The sequence below is a fragment of the Acomys russatus genome, chromosome 26 (genome assembly GCF_903995435.1).
Source record: "Acomys russatus chromosome 26, mAcoRus1.1, whole genome shotgun sequence".
Classification (NCBI taxonomy): Eukaryota; Metazoa; Chordata; class Mammalia; order Rodentia; family Muridae; genus Acomys; species Acomys russatus.
The window spans coordinates 39,627,496-39,653,383 of NC_067162.1; the positions used below are offsets into that span (position 1 = coordinate 39,627,496).

At 45.9% G+C, this 25,888-nt stretch overlaps 1 protein-coding gene and 1 pseudogene across 1 annotated transcript in view; both read left to right on the forward strand.

Moving 5' to 3' along the window:
* The window catches only part of Wwox (WW domain containing oxidoreductase), a 919,511-nt gene that overhangs the window by 723,434 nt on the left and 170,189 nt on the right, over positions 1-25,888 (forward strand). The window lies entirely within an intron of this gene.
* LOC127209064 (60S ribosomal protein L18-like) lies at positions 7,577-8,317 on the forward strand (annotated as a pseudogene).

The following is a 25,888-nucleotide window of genomic DNA, read 5'->3' on the forward strand; positions in this document are numbered from 1 at the left end:
AAACGTCGTCGGAAAACAGAGTGACTTGCTTTCTCCTTTTAATTCTGATCAGGGATTCCCAGCCCATGGAAGAGTGTTACCCGCTGCCTCTAGGTGATTCTAGACCTCCTAAGCTGATAATACTAGCATCATACTTACCTTGAAGGGTTTTCTTTCCCGTGAAACTCAGGTGCCCTGAGCATGTTAGATATTGACAACTGAGCGGTAAAAAGGATCATCTTTTATTGAGATCTCCACAGTGAGCAAAGACTGTGGGTGCTGGCCCTCGATTTGGAAGATGTATTCTTGCTCTTACACACCTTTGCTCTCTCTGTTTCCTGCAAGGCCAGCTCCCTTGTCCTCAGTGTAGTGTTCTTTGAGGTGATAGCAGCCCCCATGGTGTCCAGTTTTAAGGTCTTTGTGCAAGGGCTGAGGCTTTTCTGTGCACCTTGCTGGCACCTTTATTATTTCCCTGCTCTTCTTGTCCATTTCTCCACTTCCCTAAAAGTGAAGGGTGACCTCCCCCCCCCCACACACACACACAAGCTAGTGTCAGAAGGGGTTGAAGCCACAGTTTACACTTGGGTTGGCTGCTCTTTGACTTTGTGAGTCTTGCTGGTCTGCATTTCCTGAAGCTGCTAGGAGTTCTGATTCCTAGCCCTAGGCAGCTCTTCAACATCCCATGGGCCTTTGACCAAAGACTTTCCCTTCTCAGGGATGGGAATGCTCTTGAACTTCAAAATATCCAGGCGACTATCAGATGAGGAGTGCTGCGGGAAGCAAAGAGTGCATGAGAAGCTGGTCTGAGCAGAAAGACCAACCCTAATGGTTTATGGGAAAGAGAGGGAGGGGGAGGGGAGGGCAGCGAGAAGGAAGGGGGAGAGAGAGCACTCCATGTCCTCTTACTTCATTGCACCTTCCTGGATCCTAAACTTAAGGATTGCATGCTCCAGGAGCTTTCTGTCATTGTTCATATAGCTCATCAGTCAAAGTACCACGGCCTTAAACACATAAAACCTAGCAGACCTCCATCCCTGCATCTCTGTCCACAGTCATAGCCTAAAGTGATAGGAACACTTGGGAACTGCGTGTGTGGCGTGCGTGCGTGCGTGTGTGTGTGTGTGTGTGTGTGTGTGTGTGTGTGTGTGTGTGTGTATGGGGGGGGGTAGTTAGAAAAGGTTTGGCTCCAGTGAGTGTACGTGGGCACATGGGCATATGTGTGTGTGTGTGTGTGTGTGTGTGTGAGAGAGAGAGAGAGAGAGAGAGAGAGAGAGAGAGAGAGAGAGAGAGAGAGTTGGTGAGCACATTTAATTTTCCTCTGTCAGAGAAAAGATTTAATTACCATTTGTTCCCCACCCCTTCCCATCCTTCTGTCCTAATCCCCGAATGGAAGCTGGTCCATGGTAGCCAGAAAGCTAACCGAGGGTTGGCTCAACAGAAAGATGGCCTCATAAATACTAGCAGGAAGGTGCAAGATGGAGCAGCCTGCCAGGGCCCTCTCTCCCCAAGGGAAGTTTCTGCCGCACTCTCCTTTAGCTACAGAAATAGCCCTGGGCATGGCTGGCTGCTACATTGGCTTTCTCCCCAAACCTTCTAAGTAGGCAATCAGGGTTTAACGACCCAAAAATTTCCAATTTTTTAGTTTATAAAAAAATATATGCATATAATTTTTACTTCAGTTAGAGGCTTATCTTTAAAAAATAAAAATAAAAAATGATGCCATGACTCCCCCACCCCTTTACTTTCCAATGAGGAAAACCAGACTATTTATGCTACATTTTAGGCTTTTTTTTTTCATATATAATTTTTCATATAAATGCACATTTTCCCCTTCTTTCGGGGCGGAAATTTAACTTTTGTGGAAATGTGATGTGTGTTTAAATTACCAATTTCATAGGCAATATGTCTGATAATTGCGTAGAGATACCGAGTTAACTTGTAGCAATGAGTTTACGTGACAAAGGGACATCAGTTTGTTTGCGGTAAGCAGAGGATAAGGGAGGTGGAAACTTTACTATTTAGGGAGGTGTGGGGTTGGGGGGGGTGTTGAGGAAGGGAGGCCATGAAATTGCTTTTTATAATTAAAAAGGGAATCTCGGATGTTTTATATCTTGAATATTTACAATAAAACCTTTAAGTGCTTGTCAAGAGGGTAATGTGTCATTAACTGGGGACTCTGCCGCACCTCTCCTCTTGGACATGACAGTGCCGTAGGATAAGAGAAGAGTAATTATAGTTCGGCCATGCTGCCAGGTGTGATAAATGACTAATCAGTAGGCGGGAACCGTGGGTCTCAAAGGAGGACTATTACAGTGTTATCAGCTGCAGGCCTGGGTGTACGGGCCCTCCAACAGGGATGGGGACAGGACCTTGCTCCCTGCTCGCCTTGGCTCTCGGCTCCTGAGTGAGCCTGTGCCTCTTAGTTTTGTCACTAGTGGCTTTGTGCGGCTGCCACCAGTGGGAAGAGAAACACATAGGGGCTTCCAGCAATGTACGTCCTGTTAATATTTATATAACATGCTTGCCAGTGTGGTGCGAGGTGGCTTTCCCCAGGGCGGGGATGGCTTTGACGGCATAAGAATCTGCCAGCAGCCCAAAGTCCACGGTGGAGCCAGCTGGCCTCTGTGTTCCTCTCATGTCTGATGGACACAGACGTTACTAAAGTTGTATTTGACTGCTTCTCACGTGCCAACAGTCAAGCACTGTCCCCTAAGCGAGCTGGCAGCTCGGCCCTGTCCCTGAGAATATGGGGTGGCACTATGGTGACCTCTAGACATTGGTCCTGAAATTCTTCGACTCTGCTCAAAACAGATCCCCGCTTTGGATTTGATTTATTTGCCTGGTATGTTTGGGAAGTATTTCCTAACGAAGCAGGGTGAAGTGCAGGAGGTGGGGGACTCCTCAGAGCCTTTTCAGACAAGCTGCACTCTGTCCATCCTTCCCATCAGCCTCTTGTTCTTCCCTCCCAGCGAGCTGAAAGGTGGCCCTCGACTGGCAGCCCCATTCAAAAATGGACATCCGGATATGAGGAGGCGCCTCCCCCAGGGAGGGGGGGCATAATTTTTTTTTTTTGAGATAGGACAGCACTTTTGATACAAAGGTTATATATATAAAGCCTACATTTTTATCAGTTGACATATTTTAACAGGGAGCCCTGACTGAAGTCACAAAAATTACGACTCCGGCACCTAGCTGCTTATCTGACAAACACGAGGCCAGTGCTCTTGCTTGTATCACTGAGATCAGATTTCAGAAAGGAGAAAAAAAAAAAAAATGAATGCACAGAGTGAGGCGTTGCTTTGTGTGCAGATAACCTTGTAGGCGCGAACTCCCAAACCAGAATAAAAGAACCCTCCATGAAATAATGGGCCCGGAAGCCCAATCGCGTCACACTGTAATAGGCAGTGGGGGGCGGAATCAAAAGGGGGAAAAACTCATTTCATCTCAGTTAATGGCAGGGAGACGCAGGCAGAGAAGGACTTTCACTGGTGCGACAAAGACCGGGGTTTCTCCGTGGTCATGCAACATTTGCGCTTATACTGGGACTCCTTTCAGAAGCCGAAAAGCCATTATTATAATGTGAAAAAGATGGAAAGAAATACTCCCTTCTGGACACTGGAAGGACAGATGAGGTGCAGAGCTTTTTCTTTTCCTCGGCCCCTCTCCTTTTCCTCAGTGCACAATATGCTCAGAAAGCTTCCTGGTGCCCCCCCCTCCACCCACCGGGTAAAAGAGGGTGAAGGATGCCAAGGCGAACGCTGTGCCCTTAGATAAACAGTGCGTCTTGGCTCTGCACCTCCTTTTGTGACTTAGCTGCCTGAGAGGTAGCACAAATGCTTTCCGCCCTGAGATCCACTTTGCTCGCATTATTTCTGAATCGCAGGCTCTACCGCAGGTGCCTGGTCCTATCTCTGAGGGTTTAGCAGGGGACAAGGGTCCCTGGCTGTGTCTACCCACTTTCTTGCCTAGCCTACCATTGCCGCAGATGTGTGGGAACACTTGCCAGTGGGCAGGGCACAGACTGGGAAGAGGAAAAGAAAGCTCCTCATTTTGTACTTTGCTCACTCTTTCCTTTCCTTTCCTTTCTGTCATTGCTTCCTTTTTCATTCTTTCTCCTTTTTCCTCAGCTGTGATAAAGAATGGCTGTCCACTGTGCCAGTTGGTAAAAGCGGAGCTCTTTTGAAAAGTCCAGAGTTGAAAGTTTGGACTTGGTGGCTGAAAATGTGCTTCCCTTAGAACTACAAGATAAATATGGGTTATCTAGTGCCATGAAAAGAAGGCAGAGGGGTTTGGGGGTGGGTTGGGGAGAAGGGAGTGAGGAACGGGGGGGGGGGGGGGGGGGGGGAGGATGAGGAAACTGGAGAAGAAAAGATGCCTTGCAGAGTGGCTTGTCCTCACAGGGTTGATGGGGACGGAGAGATGGCACACACAGCCAGCATTTGATTCTCAGGCCTGGCTGACGTTCTAGTTGTCAATAAATCACTGTAAAGATGTTTATGGACCCTGCAATTTACTGTCTTTTAAATGCAAATTGAGAGGGGGGCACCATTGCTAATGTAAAGGAGACCCACCCATGGTGACCTGAGGGGATTAGAAAATGCCAGCCATAGATTTTTGTATATGGTACGACCTCAAATGGGGCCATTTCAGAGCGATTTTTGCATCCGTGTGCCTGTGATGGCTCTGATAATTTATTAAGGGTGTTTCTGCAACTGGAAGGGAGGCGGAGGCCAGTGTGGAGTTAAACCTCGGCTGGCAAAGGGACGATGTTTTCACTTCTCAGGAGGAAGAGGGTGACTCAAAAAGCCAGATCTCAAAAGTTATTTTGGCAAAATGCAAACCCTTCTATGGAAGTCATCTCAGACGTAGTTTTTTTTTCTTTTTCTTCTTCTTTTTTTTTTTTTTTTATACCAAGCCTCATCTTCCTTGCTTAGAGTCTGCATTTGGAAATATCGAGGATGAGGTAACCTTGAAAACAGCAGACTGAGCCAGGCTCCTTTGCAGCAGCCGAGTGCACCACGGAAGGTGGATTCTGCTTTGTGGAGGTTATTTCTACTACCTCATAAAGCAGCTGGCAGAACAGAGAAGCCTCAGCTCTGCTCTGGGTCACAGTTCTGTCTCCTCCCAGGCTCACCTAGTTTGGCTCAATTTTTCTTTATACTTGACCCCCCCAACTTCACCATGTGCAAAGCGGTCTGAATGAGTTGCAATAGGCAGATGCATGGCTGAAGTGTTTAGCCTAAAGCCGGACCCATGGGCAAGCAGCCTGATTCCCTGGCTCTTCTCTCTCACCATGCCTTTACAGGGCAAGGGGCATTATGAGATGGTGCCCTCCAAATGTGTGGGGACAGCTTGGGAAACACAAATGAGTACGGAGAAGGAAAGCCCGTAGTCCTCCGAAACAGGCCATGTTGCACTTTTCCTATCTGCCTCCCCCGCTACTTCCCACCTGCCTCTGATGGGAAACACCCCAAGTCGGTACTGTTTATAGAATCACGGCTCACAAACTATTTCCCCATCCTACAACACATGTGCCATAAATGCTGCCGAGCCGCATCCTCATTTGCTGTTGAAAAAAAAAGAGAGAGACTGCACATTTTGCTTGTTTTCAAACACAAGCTCCTCTCTGCACCTTGGAGGGCGAAGCAAAGATCTGTTCTTCCTGGCAGCTCCTCACTGAAATGCGCATCCCTGGCAAGCCCTGTCTGCTGATAGTGCCGTCAGAGCAGGCTGTCAGATTCCGAAGCATTCCACCATCTGCTTTAACAATCTAATGCTCCTCCATGTAGACATATGTTCAAGTGGCTTGTGAGCTTGTGGTGAGGGGCTCCTGCTATGCTGAGGAGGCGGAGGAGGAGGTGGAGGAGGAGGCAGAGGAGGAAGTGGAGGAGGAGGTGGAGGATGAGGCTGGAAAGAATGCTCGGCAGCAGGCCGCTAAAACCAACTAAAGTAAAATGTTAAATGCTTCTAAAATGAATGTTCCTAGGAAGAACTTTCATAGATAAAACTACCTCTTAAAACCCACCCTGGTATCAGCCTCATGACTATGTACCTGTTATGTGTATGTAGCTAGTCAAAGAGACCTACGGAGTGGATTTTAATCCTCATCCTAGTGACAGCCTACAGATTTTTTAAAAAAATCAGATCCACCAGTATCTCCATAGAGCCTTGTGTTCTCAGCTACCCTGAGATTTCAACTCTAGATTTTTGTTTTTATTTTATCTATTTGGGGGCTGTGAATACAATCCAAGATCTCATGCATGGTAGTCAATCTGCTCTCTTTCTCTCTCTCTCTCTTTCACACACACACACACACACACACACACACACACACACACACACACACAATTTTATCACCTTTGAACTTTTACATTTTTTCCTTCTTAATTTTAACCTAAAAAAATAGTGTGCATGTGTGCATGCTTGTGTGCATGTGTGTGTGACACAGACTTATATAAACCTATGTTATTAATCACACCAAGAAGCCAAATGTATGCTGGATATGTACTCATTCCCTCCCCTCTGTTGTTACCCTAGAAGATGATGCTCGGGCAGGCTTAAGGGAGGATAGTAACTATAAAGGCCAACTGAAAATGGGCTGGGGACCGGAATAGATTTTCTATGCAGATTTCACGCTTCCTTCCTGGGAATGTCTGAATGTTTCACAGGCTAATGTGGAACCTCCAGAATTCTTGAAGAAAAATTGCACCATATGAGTAGAACAGGGGTTTTTCTGCTGCTGCCTATACCTCCAAATATGCTTGAAGTGCACATTTGCCCTCTTTTGTCCTATGGGCTAGCCTGTGCCTCCTACTTTAGAATGCGTCTTTAGTGAAATTGTCATTTTGGTGTTGTTGTTTGTTTGCTTGCTTATTTTTTACATTTCTTTCCTGGGGCCCAGAACAGAGCCTGTCATCTACACAGCTGGTGACTCATACATGTTTTGGGGGAGAAACTTGGGACTCTAAGAGTTTAGAGGCAAAGAAGAATTAAGACAGACAGAAAGGAAAAAGAAGAATGCGCGACCATATCAGTATCTATTCTGTGTTCACATGTGGGTTCTCCTACCTGGTGACCTGATGTTGGACAAGTTTGTAGATGTAGTCAAGCCACAGTTTCTCAATATGTACATCAGGTATGGTATTGATAACAACAACAAGAACACCACCATCATCATCATCATCATCAATACTACCACCTAGAATTTTGGCAAGAATTAGCTGACTTTGGTGAATGCAGCGATGTGGCCATCACAATCCTCAGAAAGAATAAGTAAAGAAGTTGTTATTTGCCTTCAGTGTTCAGAGTCTTGGATGGGATGGAATGACTGTTGGAACACATCTGTCTGACCTTTAACCTTCAGATGCATCTTTGAAACCCTTCCCCATTGGCATCTCTGAAATTTGAACATTTCTGGAAGTCATCCTTAGCCAGGCAGGGATGATGGCAATCTTCGTCCTAGTCTGTGCATTATGAAAATAGGCAAAGGCCCTGCTAAGAAACTCGTAGGAAGAGTATCAATAGGATAAGTCCAAGAAAGTCTTGAAGATGATTTCAGCATCTTCAGCCTCCTAGGAGCTAAGTGGTCATTGGAAGAGAGGAGTAGGTAGGCCTATGAACTTAGACCCCTTAGTCTGAAAAGTTCTATGGGCTGGAGCCTTTGATTCTGGAAGTGATAGTCAAAAATTCGCTAGCCTCACATATTTGCAAAATTCTTATTCTAAGAAAGACCACGTTTCTGGACCTGGCCGAGCAGGAGGCGCCATCATGGGTGTTGACATTCATCACAACAAGGACCAAAAGGTTCGGGGCAAGGAGCCCAAGAGCCAGGATATCTACCTGTGGCCACTAGGCAAGCTTTACAGGTGTCTGGCCAGATGAACCAACTCTACCTTCAATCAGGTTATGCTGAAGAGGTTATTCATGAGTCACACCAACCGGCCACCTCTGTCCCTGACATGAATGATCCGAAAGATGAAGCTTCCTGGCAGAGAAAACAAAACTGCTGTGCTTGTGGGGACCATCACAGATGGCGTGAGGATCCCGGAAGTGCCCAAGCTGAAGGTATATGCACGGCAGGTGAGCAGCCCGGCCCAAAGTTGCATCCTCAAGGCTGGGGGTAAGATCCTTACCTTTGACCAGCTGGCCCTGGAGTCTCCCAAAGGCCGAGGCACCATGCTCCTGTCTGGTCCTCGGAAGGGCTGAGAAGTGTACCACCATTTTGGCAAGGCCCCAGGGACCCCACACAGCCACAACAAACCCTATGTCTGCTCCAAGGGCCGGAAATTTGAGCGTGCTGGAGGCCGAAGGGCCAGCCGAGGCTACAAGAACTAACCCTGGATCTTACTGTTATTAAAAAGCTTTGGATGTTGAAAAAAAGAAAGAAAGAAAGAAAGAAAGAAAGAAAGAAAGAAAGAAAGAAAGAAAGAGAAGGAAGGAAGAAAGAAAGAAAGAAAGAAAGAAAGAAAGAAAGAAAGAAAGAAAGAAAGACCACATCCCCATGGCTCCCAATAGTTTTAAAAAAATTAAATAAAAAAATTTAAAATAAAACCATGCCTGCAGACACTTGGGCTTTGATGATTCAGAGATGCAGTTATTCTGGGGAGAGAGGACGTTGAAGGTGGAGAAAATTTTAGGAATGCCGTAATCACTTTCTCCACACTCTTATTTTCACTTATATTTTTACTGTATGCATAAGAACTATCCGTAGCAAAACCTAAGTTCTCAGTCTAAAAGAGATATCGAGATAAGTATAAAGTACAAATTTTAAGTAATATAAAAGCATCCTTTCTTTCTTTCTTTTCTTTCTTTCTTTCTTTCTTTCTTTCTTTTCTGTGCAGGGACTAAAACCAGAGCCTTGTCTGTGCTGGACAAGCATCCTACCACTGAGCTACATCCCCAGCTGTGTGGTTGACAAAAACTGTCAATCTGATAGTCTCTAGAATCACCTAGGAGACAAATTTGTAAGCATGTCCATGGCGGAGGACCTAGACTAGGTTAGCTAAAGTGGGAGGCTGCACCCTAAATATGGATAGCATCACTTCATGGGCTGCAGCCCCAGGCTGCCCAAAACAAAAATAAACAAACAAAGCAACACTGCGCACCAGGCTTCATCTCTCTCTGCTTCCTGACTGGTGCTGCAATGTGACCCACCATTTCACATTTGTGTTGACATGGCTTCCCTGCCATAATGGACTTAAACTGTGAGAGAAATTGGACCCTCCCTCCTCATATTGCTTCTTGTTTTAGCTCACGGTCATGAGAAGAGCAATGAGCTGACCTTTAGTTTGTAAGAGAGAATTTCACTATGTAGCCCAGGCTAGCCTCTAACCTGTGATCCTCTTGCCTCTACCTCATATGCTGCATCTTAATTGGCAGCACCTTTCCCTCCCTTAGAGCACAACAAAGCAATGACATCTGTCATTGGACAGACTTAGGAAAGCCGAGTGTCTTATCCCTCAACTGCAATATTAAAATGGGTTGCGTTGTTTCTTCTGGCTTTGGAACAAGACAGGAACCTTTCCTATGGCTGACCTGATTCTCCAGGGTCTGCTCCCTGCTCACTTCATCAACCTCATTGGCTAGGCTCCCAGGCGTTTCTCAACAAGTCATCATCAACACCGTGCCCTGATTTTGCCTGTGATATTCCCTGTCTTCCTCCTAACCCTTTAGGTCCTACCTGTGGCGTTCATTATAATAGCTCCCCAAAATGTCCATGTCACACTGCCCAGATCTCGTGAATGTCTTAAGTTTCATAGCAAACAGGGAATTGAATTTACAGATATATCAAAGATGGCTCAGAAGCTGACCTTCAGCTTTGGAGAGCATCCCTGATGGCCTTCTGGGCCCATTGTTATTACCAGTTTCCTACGAAGGGCAACAGAGATGTCGAACAATCACAGGGAATTGCTCAGGCAAAGGATTTGGCGGCAGCTTTCAGCTCTGCAGATGGAGGGAGGGGCACAGGCTGAGACAGGCCAGTGAGTTCTAGAAGTGAAGAACGCCATGAGCCAACTTTTCCCTTATGCCTTCTAGGAGGAACCAGCTTCCTCGACACACATGGATGTAATAATAAATTTGGACTTCTGATCTCCATAATTACAAAAAGTAGAGTTGCTTTACGTTGTCTAAGTTTGGACTTATTTGTTATAGCAGCAATGGATGACCAATACACCCTCTAAAAGCTACTCTCTTGAAACTCTTTTCAGTCTTCTTCAGGCCCCCAGAGTACCATGTACCTATCATTCTTGGCACTGGCATTGGCTGTCCTGCCACACTTGTGTAAGACAGGACACCTTAATCACCGCCTGTCTTCCGATTAAGTATGGTCAGGAACAATGTGTGGCTCACTCTGATATTCCCAGGACCTCCCACTACCCAAGGGCCCAAGAGCAGCTCAGAGAGTATTTGTAGAATGAATAAATGCATGAAGGAGTCAATGAATACATTAATTAATTAATCTGTAGGAGGAAGAAGGGCAAGCAACCATCAACTTTAATTAAGCGCATATCCCATGTCCAGGGCCAGCAAGGGAGCCACAGAATCCCAGGAACCAGATCTGCCTGGAGACGATCTGGCAGCCTTGCCCTCTCTCCCAAGACAAAGGCCTCCTCCCGCCCCTTCCATCCAGGCTACAAGGGGCTGCTCTCCTACCCACCCCCAAGCTCAGCAGGAGAGTCAGGCTGAATATTTCTTTAAGGGATGCTGTTGAGGTTCTTCTGGGGGAGCAAAGGATTTGTAGCAAAACCCAGCGTGTAACTTGAGTGTTCTGTGTAGCCAGATATCGGTGCCAAGCTAAATTTGTGTGTGCAGCTTCTGTTTAAGGCAATTATATAGTGTATAATACCCAGTAGAGAAATTAAGTCCAAGTACATTTTGCCCACAGAGATTATCCTCTCAGTTGGATTTATTTTAAACAACTTTTGCCCCTTATACATTAAGACGCATGCAATAAATCACTTATGTAATAAACTGCAGTATATTACGTGGAAAAAAAAAATGAGCGAGTGGTGTGTGTGTGGGGGCGTGTGGCTTCCAGTCGAGCCAGACCTCAGGCATGAAGAGAGAAAAGGGGAGGGGATGGGGAAGGAGGGGATGAGCTGCACTGGAGGAGGTTGGAGAGGGTACAAATGAAAGCTTCTCCGTTGCGAACCTCATGATGCTGCTGGAGGGAGCTGGTTATATAATAACCGCAGCAGTGGGGCTCTGGAGAAACTTCCCCAGCTTTTCCAGAACATCCTCCCAACTAATGTTCATTACTGGGGGTTCAGAATTAGGCTACAGGCTGGAGGAAGGGAGATAGAAGACTGGAGTTCGCATTGAATATGAGAAAACAGAGATGTGAGCTTGCGTTGAATTAGCTCTTGGGTGTTTAGCAGTGTCTTCCATCCAGACGGTGAGAGACTGGTCTTCGTGGTAAACACCAATGATGATAATCTTTCTGGTAGAGGACAGTGTAGGAAAGCAGTGGAATTTTGTTTTATGAAATATAACAAACATGTTCAGAATCGGGTCACTGTGCTTCCGGAGTGTTTAGCACATACCATGCTCTTCCTTGTGTATCTGAAATTCTGATTTCACCAGGCATCTTCTGTTTCCATGTGCCAAATCCAGCAGCCTTCATCAGGGCAGACTCCAGTGATGAAAACAAGGGCACTATCAGAAGGCACTGTGATTATTCCCATTTCTCAAAGGTGTAAACTGAGGGATTTTTTTTTAAAAGCAGTACAAAAACTGCCCCTAAGTTCTCTCCATCTGGAAGGAAGAGAGGCAGGGTTCGTGCCAAGGCCCATCTGGCTCCCAAATGCTTCCTGGCAATCGCCAAGTTATACAACCAATTCTAGATGCGGATCTGAGAAATAACTTCATGGAGATACTTGCCAAGGAAGGCTGCCCATCCCTGCTTCATGCAGGAATACATTGCAGCTCACAAATCTATGCCGGTTTGATAGGAAAACCAATACTGCTCAGAAAAACTGCTTACAAACTACCCAGCAGAAAGTCCCCGATTCACCATGGTGTGCCTGCCACGGGATGGACGCTCTCTGAACATTCAGCACCTAGGACTTTCTGCCGAAAGAACTTCCTTTTTGAGCCCTCAGAGGACGGCAGAGCCGCCGCTCTGATTTCCATGTGTGCCTTTCTCTAACTTTGAGAGCCCAATAAAACCAAGAGTGCTTGGTAAGAATCAGAGGCTGCTAAGCTGCTTGTAATTTATGATTTAGTGTCGCACGGTATAAAAATAGGCAGTGAAACTGAAAGGCAATCAAAGTCTATTGTCACAAGGAATGGGACGTGATCTGACATCCGCTGAGAGCCAGCTCTGTGCTGGGAATGTAGTGTATACGGTTTCATTTTATCCCATCATCACTTCGGTCTAGCCCCTGTCATTTATCTGTCCCCGAGTGACAAAGTGCCCCACGTTCCGCTTGCAGAAAAAAACCCACAGTTTTATTAAATCCCATCATTTTGGGGTGGAGGGGGCAGGATCAAGCTTTTGGATATCACTTGTCTTGTCTCATCTCTCAAGCTGTTGGCTATGGGTGAAGATCACTGAGTGACTGTTGGATGGGCTAGCCTATGGTTACTTTCCCCATTTATCCAGTGTCTTATGTGGAACGGCAAAGTGAGTGGCTCAGTGAGGCTCCTGCATGGTGGTCTCAGAGAGGTTGAATCTTATGATAGCTGACATGGTAAGGTCTTCTCTCTGACCTGACCATGAACATCACGGAATGTCACTTCCACTCACCGTAAGAGACACTTTTTGCCTTATTGTATTCCGTTAGTCACCCCCCACGCACACGCACTGGCATAAAATGCAGGCCACAGAGACTCCACTTCCTGGTAGGAAGCATACTGAAGAGCCTTTGGCTTCATTTTGTGGCTCTCTGTGTGGCTGTGTTCTTCATCACCCATCTCTCCATAGCAGACAATTACAAGAGACAAGGACTCCAATTTTGTTTCATTTGTTCCCTGTGCTATCCCAGAATGTGTCAGTTAGCTTTTAGCTGCCGTCTTGGCATCAGGGAACGGAGGAGTGGAGCTGCTCACTTCAGGGAGGCCAGGAAGCAACAAGGCAGGGAGTGCTAAGATGGGGTCAGAGACAAGGTGTGTCCTTCAAAGTCATGTGCCCTAGTACCTGTCTGCCTCACCCAAAGGAATCTAATCTAGGTTCTGTTGCCTCCTCTTAATATTGTCAAAATATGAATCTATCAATGGACTAAACCAATGATTAGGCTGGAGCCATTATTGATCCTATCATTTTCCAAATCGCCGCCTCTGAGTATTATATTTGGGGCTATGCCTTCCATGCAAGAGCCAACTGAACAACACTTAATATCTCTATATTAACATAGCATTTACTTAAAACCACGGTTAGCACACAGAAGTCTGAGACTTTGGGGCTCATTAGCAGATCAGTTAAAGTGTCAGGCAATACAAAATCATAAACCAGTACCCTGGATTCCTCTTCAAGAATTCCCGGGGTAACAGAGAAACCATTCATGTCTGCCAGTGCAACTTGACTCTTTCTCATTTTCCATTGGCCCAGGGGTGTAGGAACACAGCTGAAAAGCATGTAGGGGCAGACAAAGCTGTGGTTAAAGGCAGCCCTCCTTGGCATTCTCCCCACGCGGCCACCTTCCCCTAACACCAGGCTCTACTGGTTTCTATTAGAGCTCACAAGGCAAAGGACACCATGTGCCGGTGAGCGTGGGTCAGCGTTCTGTTCTGATGGCTGTGGGCCCTCAGCCTGTGTGTTCCCCACCCCTCTTAAATATCCATTTGAATCCCATACATTAAGTTAGATCCACCCGACTTCTGTTTATACTGCTGCAAAGTGAGGAGAGCTTGGATTTTGGAAGTTTCGCCGGGAAGGTATTAAATGTGCTTTGAAAGTACTTGAAAGTCCAGCTGTGTGTGCTTTAGTTTTATATTTAGCCCTAAATTAGAGACTCCATATACCTCAAGTAATAAAAAGGCTCAGCGGGGACTCAGGTTTTCCTTATGTTGGCTGGGGCTGGGCACCAATGAGAGAACTTATTATTTATATTGGGGAGGGGTTTAATTTCACAGCTTAGTTTTGCCCTTTGTGATGTTAAGGCTCCCCTTCCCACCCCCACCCCCGCCTTGGATTTCATAAAAGAATTGCTGTTTCACAATCACTTAGATTTCATCAGAGTTAAGGGGTATTGGAGGAGAAGCAGCACAAACTGCCCTTTCTTTCCATCTCACCCTGGGAGGGGTCAGAGAGCTCAGCGAGGACAAGGGCTGCCTTGCCGTTGCCGTTGCCCACCCTTGGCGTTAAATACTCTATCACCTTGTTCTCTGCCTTCCTAAGCCATGCCCAGCTAGGGTTCCCACAAGTCTTATTCCAGATCAAAGACCACGGCTCCTTGCTGTTCACTGGGTAGAGCTGGAACCCACCCTTCCTTAGACCCACTCACTGCCTACCCTACTGGCCAGGTCCCAGGAACAATCAGGAGCTGGCAGGATGGTGGCAGGTACTGAGTGTCCTGTGGCTGCCACAACACAGGGTCATGAACTAGGCGCGCTGTATTCTTTCATAGTCTTAGAGGCTACATGCCGCAGTTGAGAGAAGTAACCTAAACCGTACTTTCATGGAAAGTTCTGGAGCAGATTCCACCCTTGTCTGCGCAAGGACTGTTTAGCCTTTCCTGACCATCCATGTGCTTCAGACCTCAAGCTATACTCCATCTTCTGCCTCTGTGTCGGAATCAGGAGCCCCAGTCATTTGACATAATAACCTTATCTCATGTCAACTGAATTTCCAAATGACCTCACAGTCTGAAGTTCTATCCAGGCAGAGAGAGAAACTTTTTCATGGGACTCTATCCAGCCCATACCGCCCATGAGTTCTAAGCATCCAGCTAGAACATAGCTCAGGCTAAGAGAAAAATCAACCTATGGCAAACCTGGATAAGCTAACAGGGCGACTGTGCACACAGAAGATACTCATTTACTCTTTACCCAGTAGGCCTGCCTGAGGGTAAGGGACAGCTGTTTGCCTTTTTCAGTGGACAGTGGCTGTGCTATCTGATGAGGTAGGTTCGGCCCTAGATTGTGACAGTATTAGTTGTTAAGTTGATAGGGCTGGGACCAAGAATGACCTGAGAGATGGGCCTATGAGCATACCTGTGTGTGTGGGGGATTGATTATCTTATGTTGATTGGGGAAGACCTGCCCACTTTAGGCATCACCATTCTCTGACTGGAATCCTGGACTGCTGTATAGGAGAGGGGCTGAGTGGATGCATGCATTCCTTGTTCTCTTCTGACTGGGCATGGAACGTGACGAACGGCTTTAAGCTCTTGCCATCTTGACTCCCCTGCCATGATGGAAGGGAATCTGAAATTGTGACCCAAATCAATCTTTTCTCTCTTAAGTTCCTTTTGTCAGGGTATTTGATCATAAGGACAGGAAAAAGAAAGTAAGGCATGGGTCCAGTTGGGTGGGGAGGGAGCACGCAGGGTGCGGTGGGAAAGAGTATTTATTGAAGCTTGATTTTATTCACAGCTCAATGGGACACAGAAGGGCTGTGAGGATGGGTCTGGGGCAAGGGGGCCTAGGCTAGATTGGCTCAACAGTGCCTTTCCTTCCCTGGAGGTAAGCCAGCACTGAGGAACACAGCAAGTGTTTGACTCCAGCTGCCCTTTCCTTTGGATCCTTTCACTCCTGCTCCACAGAGAGTCTCTTCCCTAGTCAGTGCCAGACTCAGCCATTCTGTAAGCCTTGCTGAAGGCAGACACCAAAACACACTAGCAGCCCTCCGTACAACACTCTTTGCACTGTCTCTTGTTTCAAACCTTCTCCTGTCTTGAACCCCCAGGCTCAGATTCAGTGTGTGCTGTGTGCCTATGGGGGAACAGAGGGGATGGACACTTCAGTTCAGGCTTTGGTGGAGGATTTTTTCTGGCATCTTTGCATGGGAGTGAGAGTGGAAATCTCTCACTTCAAATAAAGACAGATTGCCCATCCTTGTGGGCTCTGATCTAGAGTCAGGCTCTGCTGGGGAGAGAAGCATGCTGCATCCATGTACCTGCCCTTGAGAGGACAGCATCACCGCGATGCAGCTGGTTTCTGCTCACATCCAATAACTCTCTCATCTTCTCTGGAGTTAGCTCAGTGTTTCCTTCTTCCTTGTCTGTGAGCTCTTCTGGAATCATGACCAACCAACAAATACGAGGCTGAAACATCGGTGACACAAGCCGAGACAATCCTTACTATCCTATAGCCAGTCAGGACTTGGCACTGTCATCTCACTCACCAAGGGTTAAATCTTGTCCCAACACTCGAGGTCTCCCTGGAGCTGGGCTCCTGTCTCAGGGAAGTGTTAATGAACCTAGCAACTTGGGGGAACCAATCTGAAGTCAACTGGGAGCTTCCAGCAGCAAAGCAACTGCGAGTTCATTTGTTACATTTATTATCTCATTGCTTCTCTTTGTTTTACTCAAATAGCCTCCTGCCTAGGAAGGCTGCTCCTACCAGACTCCTCTTTTCAGTAGTTCTATGGCCCCCTCTCTCTCAGGTGTTTGTAATCACAGGGTTTCATTTGCTTTCTGCGTCTTGTAACTAATAAGATCATAGAGGCATACCCCTCCCCGAGAGGAGGCTCCACTCACTCTATTTTTTTTTTTCTTTCTCTTGTCCTTTTTGTCAGCTGGCATAGGACATGCTTCCCAGGCAGTAATTTAGAGACTGTCAGTTTCTGAGAGCCACTGGGGAGCTGAGCCATCTTCTACGTTTCCTCGCTTGAGCCTGACTTAGGTCTGTGAGCTAGCAGGAACCAAGAGCCAGCTCTGGGAAGGCATCGTGCTATTTAAGGAAGGGCCTGGGTTTTGTCAAGTTTGAAAGCTTTTCAACGGCTTGCTGGGATGGGATGGGATGGGATCGTAGGAGGGGTGGTTACAACACATCAAGTGGAGCCCATTGTGCCCAGATTTTGATTTTATATCAAACTATACTTTCCTGGGGAGTGTCCAGCCCACACCAGGGCACGGACACGCTATTGATGTTTTCCTGTTTTCTATTGTCCCTGAATGGAAAAACACTTTGGAGCCTTTAAATTTTCTCAAGATGTCTGTGTTTTCTGGTGTCATCCGCTCAATTTTCCATGGTATGAAAATGTAAACGTGGCTGCATTTGGTCCAAGCAAGTTTAGCAGTTGCTACAAAGCTAAGATTTTTTTTTTTTTTTAGTATGGAGAATCCTGTTTTTACCTGGGGCATTACCAGACCTAACCAATACAACCCAACCCAATCCCCGTTGCTGCTTTTGAACATCCACCAAATTCTCCCCTCCTTGCATGTATTACCAATAGTGATTTGTAATAGCATTCCTTCAAGGCAGGTAGGTATTGAACCCCCAGTTCCATGAATGGACAAGCCAGAGTGCAAAAATAAAAGCTCTTTCAATAGAGTGCAAAGTTGGGTGCTTCACTCCAGATTTATCAATATAGACTCTTTTTGTGTTGTTGTTTGTTTGTTTGTTCATTTGTTTTGTTTTCATTTTTAGAGACAGGGTTTCTCTGTGTAGCCCTGGCTTTCCTGGAAATCACTTTATAGTCCAGGCTGGCCTTGAACCCACAGAGATGAGTTTGTGCTCTGCCTCTTGACTGCTGCGATTAAAAATGTTCTTGTGCCATCATCTCCCAGCCCAAATATAGACTCCTACTCCCATCTCTTGCCACTTCTCTTGTCCAAGCATTTAGTGGCTATCATCTGCTTCGGTGGGCATTCATTTAATGACTACTCATATTGAAGTATGGCTTAATTCCTCCCAGTCTAACATAATAATCCACTGCCATTTTGGGGCAGAGATTGCCTTGGCCTGGTGGTCATAGGAACTAATTGAGTGATAGGTCTGTGGTAATAGGAATGGAATTTTGACACTGTAATAGGAGAGAGAGGAAGGTCATAGGACCCTTGCTGGAATTTTAGCTGTTACTCCCTGCTGGCCCTCACCCACAAGTAATCATGGGAGATGCTAGAGGGTCTTAGAAGCCAAAGGCCAATTAAAATAGGACTTCTTCTCTGAAGTCATTATCCATAATGGTGTGAGTCTTTGGGAGTAATGCAACTATCTGGTGATCACCCAGGATCCTGTAACTAAGCCCAGTGAGATCACTTCAACAAGTTGGACTTTGGGATCTTGACTTATACCTATGTCAGTGCCCTCTCAGATGTATAGACATGCCCCATGTGTCCCCAGGAAGAAAGTCACCATAACAAGTGTAGTTGCACTCAGACAGGAATCTACACTCCCTGAGGTTCCAGAGAAAGATGTATCCAGCTGACAAGAGGACAAGCATACAGCAATGGTCAACTGCAACTTACAAGGGACTGCCTTCTCCATGAATTTCTGTCTCTTAAATCTAGACATCCCTGAAACTTCTTCTATCAATTAGTCCATGCTTTGCTATTTGATTGTTTACACTTAGAAGGTTTCCCTTGAATTTCCACCATGTTCTAAGTACAGTCCTAGGTGCTGGAGAGAAAACAGCAACCAGAGTACACGGGCCTCCAACTTCACAAGGCTTCTCGGTCTTGCTAAGATGCCAGAATCAGAGGAACTGAGATGCAAAATATGTATTTTTCCAGCCATGTGACTCCCCTCTAGCCACCTGCCTTATCTTGACCATGTCCTGCCCTCCTCTGCAGATTGGTGACAATGTTCTCCTCAGTGGTCACGTAGAGTTGAGAACCCAAGGGTGCACTGTGTAATGGGTGCCCATTTCTTTCCTTTGCAGTGAGAAGTTGCTTTTGGTGGAGGCCTGGCTCTGCTCACAGCCACTCAACAGTTTTGATATGCACATCTGTAGCACCAGGTGGAAACACATGTCTGTTTCTTACCTGGTCCCCATGTGTCTTTCAATTCTACAGTCTTTCCATCCTCTGATGAAGCTACTAGTTGTTTCCTGAAGGCATTACATGCTGGGGGGGGGCGTGGTTCTAGAAAGTTTGGAAGATTTCCCTCCTGCTGTATTAATAGAAACTACTGTTCACTTCCCCTCTCCCAGGGGAATATAGATGTGATGTCACAACTGGGTGCTCTCTGTTGCTAGCAGCTCTCTGGCCGCCTTGTGTTTGTTGGAGAACAGGGACTTGTAGGGTTCATTTTATCTCTTTCTCTGATCTCCAGACACCCCTCTGCAGACCCCAGGAATTATTAGATGATGGTGTTATGACCACTTTTTTTTTTCCAAGACAGGATTTCCTTGTGTAGCCCTCACTGTCCTGGAACTTGCTATGTAGACCAGACAGGCCTAGAACTCAGAGATTCACCTTCCTCTGATTAAAGGTGTGTGCCATCACCACCTGCCTACCATCCACTTTTTAAAGGATCTTTTAGGTCAAGAACACAAGCTTCAGAAATGTCCCCAATCTGTGTCACCTCACATTTTATTTCTTCCAAAGTGGGCTCTCCCATATTTGATCTTGGTGTATCTATCACACTCAGTAGATGCTCATTTTCTTACAGTTTTGTTACCAGTTAACTGTTTCTTTGTCACCACAGCATTCCTACCCCATTGCTTCTGTTTCAAGGCTTGCACCATGTAGTTGTTGCAACTATCCAATTCTGCCATTGGAGTACAAAAACAGTTATAGACAATACACTATGGTCATAGCTGTGTCCAAATAAAAGTTTATTTATGGCCACCAAAATTTGTCTTTGTATGTCACAAAATTATATTCTTAGTTTGCTTTTGTTGGTAAATCATTTTTTTTATAAAACAAAAAATTATTAAAGCTATTAAATCCTTAGTCATTGCCAGTTTCAGTGTAAATAAACCCACCTTTCCATGTTCGTGTATTAAACCATGGAGGGCTGTTCTTAACCCATGAGCTATACAAAGACAAACTGGATTTGGTCTGTGGACTATAGTTTGCAGACCCTTAGGGTCAATATACAACAAATCGGTAATACTACATACAAAAATTTAAAACAGGTAAAATAAAGTTTTGAGTTTCCTGGTAGTCAAAGCAAAAGTGAAAAGAGAAATAAGTTCTTTTAATAGTCAGAATTATTATGGCTCCCAAGAATGTTCCAGAATAAATATATGACAATGATATTTTATCTTATGCTCTATCATGGTGTCCCCCACTGAGTCTGTCCTCACCAATGCTAGTTGCAAAATATTTGTTCTATTGTATAAAGTCAGCAGGCAACTGCTTTCTGGTCATTATAATGGTGTATATTATATCTGACAGTCATTAATTAAATACTAGCCATCCTCTGCAACCAAAGCCAAATAGTGCTCCATAAACATTGGGATCTGTCAGCAATCGATGTGATTTGTGTAATTTGTAAGCAATCAGATACTTCATCCAAAAGGGGACTATTGACTTCAGCGCCTATCTTGGGAGAAATTGCCACTTGGTCTGTATCTACGCAGACCCCAAGAGAAGAAGAAATTTGACAATGGTCTGATTAATTGAATCAGTGGTTTGGGGGAGTAGGCTGTCTGTATTGATCCAATTAAATAGATAATTGTCAGAATCGAGGTCATGTCTATCAAAGGCAGAGAGATTGTTTCAAATGTATACTACTCACCCATTCAAAGGAAGGCACTTCGTCATGAAACCAAGCGGAATTGCCTGAGTCCTGAACACCTTAAGTCAAGGTCTTCCCTTGCTCTCAGTATATGGTTATATTCTAAGTCTAACAGCTTGGATTTTGGTTCCCCACAGATGCAAAGATCATTATGAAAATATGAGAAGTGGAAATATCCAAGGCTTGAATATAACTCAAAGGAAATGGCTGCATGGTTAAGACCACTTGTTCTTATAGAGGATCTAAATTTAGTTCCCAGCACCCACATGAGGCAGCTTACAGCTACCTGCAACTCCAGCTCCAGAGGACCCAACACCCTCTTCTGGCTTCAATGGACACTGTACTAAGATGTACAAATCCACACTCAGATACACACACTATAAAAAAGTGAAGTATAGTTAGAATGTTGGGACTAGCACAAGACAATAGTCCATTTTAGGAGAAAAACCAAAAAGAGAGGAATTGGTGCCCTCCATATTTGTAAAGCTGCTTTTTATGTGTCTTGCTGAAGTAAGGAAACTCAGATTTCAAGCTCTTTTGGAGCTTCCCAGAGGACAAGTCTCCAACCCCTGGGTATAGTGGAGTGGAAAGGAGAAACCACGATAGGAGATCCACATTTAATTTCTGTAGCAGATTCAAGATCCAGTCCTACCAAGACCTCACTTAGGATTTCATGCTAGTTAAGCTGCTCCTCAAAACCTCCTTCTCCTGTGTCTCATGTATGTGAGAATGTGTAGTTGCTAACGCTCACACAGAACACAGGCTTTGGTAGCTGGCAACTCTGGACTGCTCCACTAAGTCATGCAAAGATGCATCATCCAGGTGTCGCCACCTCCCCGCTCTCTTTCTTCACTGAGCTACAGCTCACGAGACAAGTCATGAACATCCGCCACCTGCTAGCTTTGTCTCTGGGAATGGTGCTTTACAGTATCCAATGGCGAAGGAAGGAAGACGAGGCAGAAAGTTTGTAGTCAGTGCAGCATTAGGCAGGGAGCGAACAAGAGCAGCACTTGGTCCAGGGCCATGGAAAGAGGCCTGACAAGGTTTCCAGAGAAATAAGGGAGATATCTTGAAAAGTGGCTTTTGTAGTGTCCTGTCTAAACCAGTAAGTGTGAATCCAGGCTCTATCACTGGGTGGCTGTGCCTTCATGAGCCATCCCTTAACCTCGTAGCACCTCAGTTCCCTCACATTTAAAATCAGGGTGATGGTAAGAGCCATCTAACAGTAGTTCATATGGTTAATCACACTAACAATAAATCCATTCACCAATTTCGAAGACAACGCTGGAGAAATGGCCTGTCAGCATCAACTTTGCTGGGTAGAAGGAAGGAGATAGATACACTAAGGGACATCCCAGGCAAACAGGTGTGAAATGGGACAGCGAACCAACAGATAAAGAAGATGAATCAAATCCTGTATGCAGTATAGAGCTCTGTGTAGCTATGAAAGGAGGCCGCTGTTTCACTCTTCCCATGCACAAAGGACAACCTCCTTGTGTGTCCACCACGATGGAATCTCCCTGAGCCTAAGTGGCCACTTGGAGATTGCAGGGCTTAGTTCTGCCACAAGAGTATAAGAAGCCAAAGGCACGCTGTATATAAAAGTGAAGGGCTATGTTAATGAGCTTTGGTTGGCAGGCCTCGAAGGGGATTCTTGACATGGAATCGCAGATAACTAAATAGGTCACCCCAAGTTATGAAGCATGAATAGGAGATTGGTGGGGGGAGTTGAAGCTGCAGAAAGCCTTTTGCAGGGAGGGAAAGGAAGCAGATGGGCACTCGCTCTATTCATCCAGAGCTGTATCTGGAGTGCTGCTCCAGCGCTTTGCAAGTGTAAGGCCCTGATTATGAATCAGTTAATGAGTGAGTGAATGAATGAGTCAATGAATGAATGAATGAATGTGTGCTACACCTTTAAAGACAATGCAAAGCTATCTTCAGGCCTGTGTGCAACCTGAGCTTTTCCTGGTGTTTTGTCTGGCTTGCCTGACATCCTTGGAACAACTGGGCTCCAAAAGATGACAGGCACAGGGTCCCTCCTCTGCTCTGGAGAAATGTCCTGTATTCTGGGGATCTCTACCATTTTTGGTACCTAGTTCCACTCTTCATAATGATGTTTTAAATGCATAGAACAAAGCACACAAGCTCACAGGGGATGCTAGTTGGATCATAATTCAGCCTTCAACACATGGGTTCTAGTACTGGGAAGAAAGAAACAACTTCAGCAAGTTGTCTGATCTCTACACATGTGCTGTGACATGGAGACACATACACACACACACGCACACACACACACACACACACACACACACACACGGGGGGGGGGGGGAGGAGGAGAGAGAGAGAGAGAGAAGAGAGAGCGGCTGAAAGGAGAGAGGAGACGGAGAGAGAGAGAGAGAGAGAAGAGAGGTAGATCTGTCATTATTAAAGAAATAGGTAAAAATGATATTTTGAGATTACCAGCTATAACAAGATGCTATCCAAGATTGCATGATGACAAAGTCACTGTCTTAGCATTAACAATCTACTTGGCATAGCATAGAATCACCTGAAGGGGGTCAGGGGAAGAGTCTCAACTGAGTAATTGTTTTTTTAAAATCAGGTTGACCACAGGCATGTCTATGAGGGACTGTCTAGAGTGTTAATTGATAGAGTAGGAGCCAACCTACCATGGGTGGCACCATTCCCTGGGCAGATGGTTCTAGGCCCTATTAAGAAATTAGGTGAGCACGAGCCTAAGTACTCCATAACTCAAGACAGCAAATAGCTATCTTCCATGGTTTGTGCAAGTTCCTGCTTTCGCTCCTGCCCTGACTCCCTCGGGACCTGGAACCCAAATCGATCCTTTCCCTCCCTAGGTTGCTTTTGGTCACAGTGTGTTATCCCAAGAGCAGGCCGGAAATGAGAGCACCCTCGGATGCCCTTACTGTTTTGTCAGCTTGTGTCCTAAACAAGGGAAAGGCGAATTTTAAATTAGGGGATATTAGAAGCATCTAGCATCTTGTCTGCGTTGAGTTCACTCAGAGTCCCACCCACAGACTCTCAGATGAGGGTCTTGCTCTAGGATGGGTTGCTCTCCTCATGATGAAGTAGCCAGAACAATCAACTCCAGTTATAAGGAGGCTGATGATTTTCTGATACCCCATCACCTGAGTCCAGCCCCAGCACCTGCATTTCTCATGCCTCGGCATTAATGGCCCAGGTTGATCCTTCTGCGCCTCCCCCCCCCCCATTAAGGGCTGGACAATCACAATCATTATGTCTACTTTGAAGGTGACTAGGACAATGATAGGCAAGGGACAAAGAAGGCTACAGTGGCAGTATTCTCCCAGCAGAGGGAAGCCCCAAAGCAGAGGCTGGGGAGCACCAAGCCATCACTTTTGCTGGAGAATGTAAAGCAAGCGGCAGGATTCTTAGGGTTGGGGACAGAACTGTCAGCCAGGGTCAACTTCAGGTACACACTTGGCGACAAGCATGTGTGAGTGTGAAGAATGTGGCGTGTGGGAAAAGCTGATGCTGTAGCTGTTGGAATGGACATTGGGGCAAAAGGACCTTAATCCTCTACAGCAGGCAACTCAAGTCTCTGTCAGGACTGGGCCTTTTGGCTTCCTGTTGCTTCCTGTCACATCGCAGTCATGAGTAAATAAAGCTGTCTCCTTTAAGTTCTTTCTCTTCGCCCTCTTATAGCCCGCTCTCCTAGGAGCTGAGCCCCATTATATTCTGCAAGCATCTGTTTCCGTGAGTGTTCATTCTCTCTCTCTCCAATAATACCACAGCAGGACAAAGAGGAGTCGGGAAGGGGGCAGACATGCAGGATATCCGTCCCAGTTTTAATTACAAGTGTTCGTGGCGGTGGCATTCATGTAATTGGGGGGGTGATTTATGCCAAATAATAAGCTCTAATGTAGGGGGCTGGAGCCCAAGGAGGAGGGGAGGCCACAAGAGGCAGCAGCTCCCAACCAGCCCGGATCTGGGACAGCACATGTCAGCGGCTGCCTGGACAGGCCACCACTGTAGGACAAGCTTCTGTGTTTGCCAACTCTACATGTGACGTCCCTTCTTGGAGCATCAAGAGATGCTTATCCAAGAGATGCATCTGATGTCAGAGCTGATGATAGGCTTCTGAGAAGAGGATTAAATGAGAAAACATTTAGCCCAGGACTGGGTATACTGCAAGCACACAGTGCTGCTGGCTTATTGAAAATTAATAGTAAAACCTACAGAACCTATAATTACTATCACTATCATCATCCTATACAACTCTTATTCTGTGTGTGTGTGTGTGTTGTCTGTGTGTGTGTGTGTGTGTTTGTGTGTGTGTCACTCTGGGGCTTTGCCATTAGATCTATGTGCACACTTGACCTAATAGAGAGCTTGAAAGCAATGAATGGCGACACAGTCCATCTTCCTGAAGTCTCTGGAGCAGAGTAATGCAAGAATTGCCGCTCTGTCTTTGCATTTATGCATTGCATTTCTTTCTTGAATTCTGAATGTTTTATACAGGGTCTAGCATTCTGGTCATTGACACCATGGGGCAGATAAAGGATGGGTATGATTTCCCTGAGTTGTTTACTCAATAGAGCTTTGGTTTAAAGCAAACAGAAGGAGGGGCAAGAAAAAGACCATCCCACAGTGCTTCAACTGTGTGAATGGTAGGTGATGGTGCGTGCTGGCGGTGTGCATGTTGGCAGGGGGAGGAGGGGCTTATGGCATACTTGTGGTCCTATCCAATACACTTGCTACAGTTCCAAGAGAATTGTGACTTACCCTTGTCAAGAATTGAATCCCCATGAAGAAAGAACCACCAGAAATAAACCTTTAAAATACTGATTCAGGTCGTTCTTTGAAAGAAAGAGAAATGAGAGGTGGTGTGGGAAGTCATTATGGGAGGTCACTGAGGCCAAGGCAACAGGAGCAAAGACCTCTAAAATGATGTAGAGGGAACCAAGTTGAGCCACAGGACTTAATGGGGGGGGCATTAAAGCAGGATAGCAGAGAAAATGCCCCTGGCTCTGGGACAGTTTCACTGTCCAGGCACTGTTGCAGTTCTGTGGACATTGTCCTCTCAGGAGTCCGGAATTAAGACTAGCTTTCAGCATTGGGCTGCATGCCTCCTGAAGAGATAGACTTTCTTAAAACCTGGAATATAAGAAAGGGGCCCTAACAGAGGACAATACAGGTGGACCCTGAAACTACTGGTATGTATCATTTTGCTTATTAAGTGTGTGTGTGTGTGGGGGGTTCATGTGTGTAGGTCAGAGGACCACCATGAAGGTAAATCCTTAAGATTGTCCCCTCCCTCCTTTGAGAAGGGTCTGCTCTGTCATTGGCCTGAAAC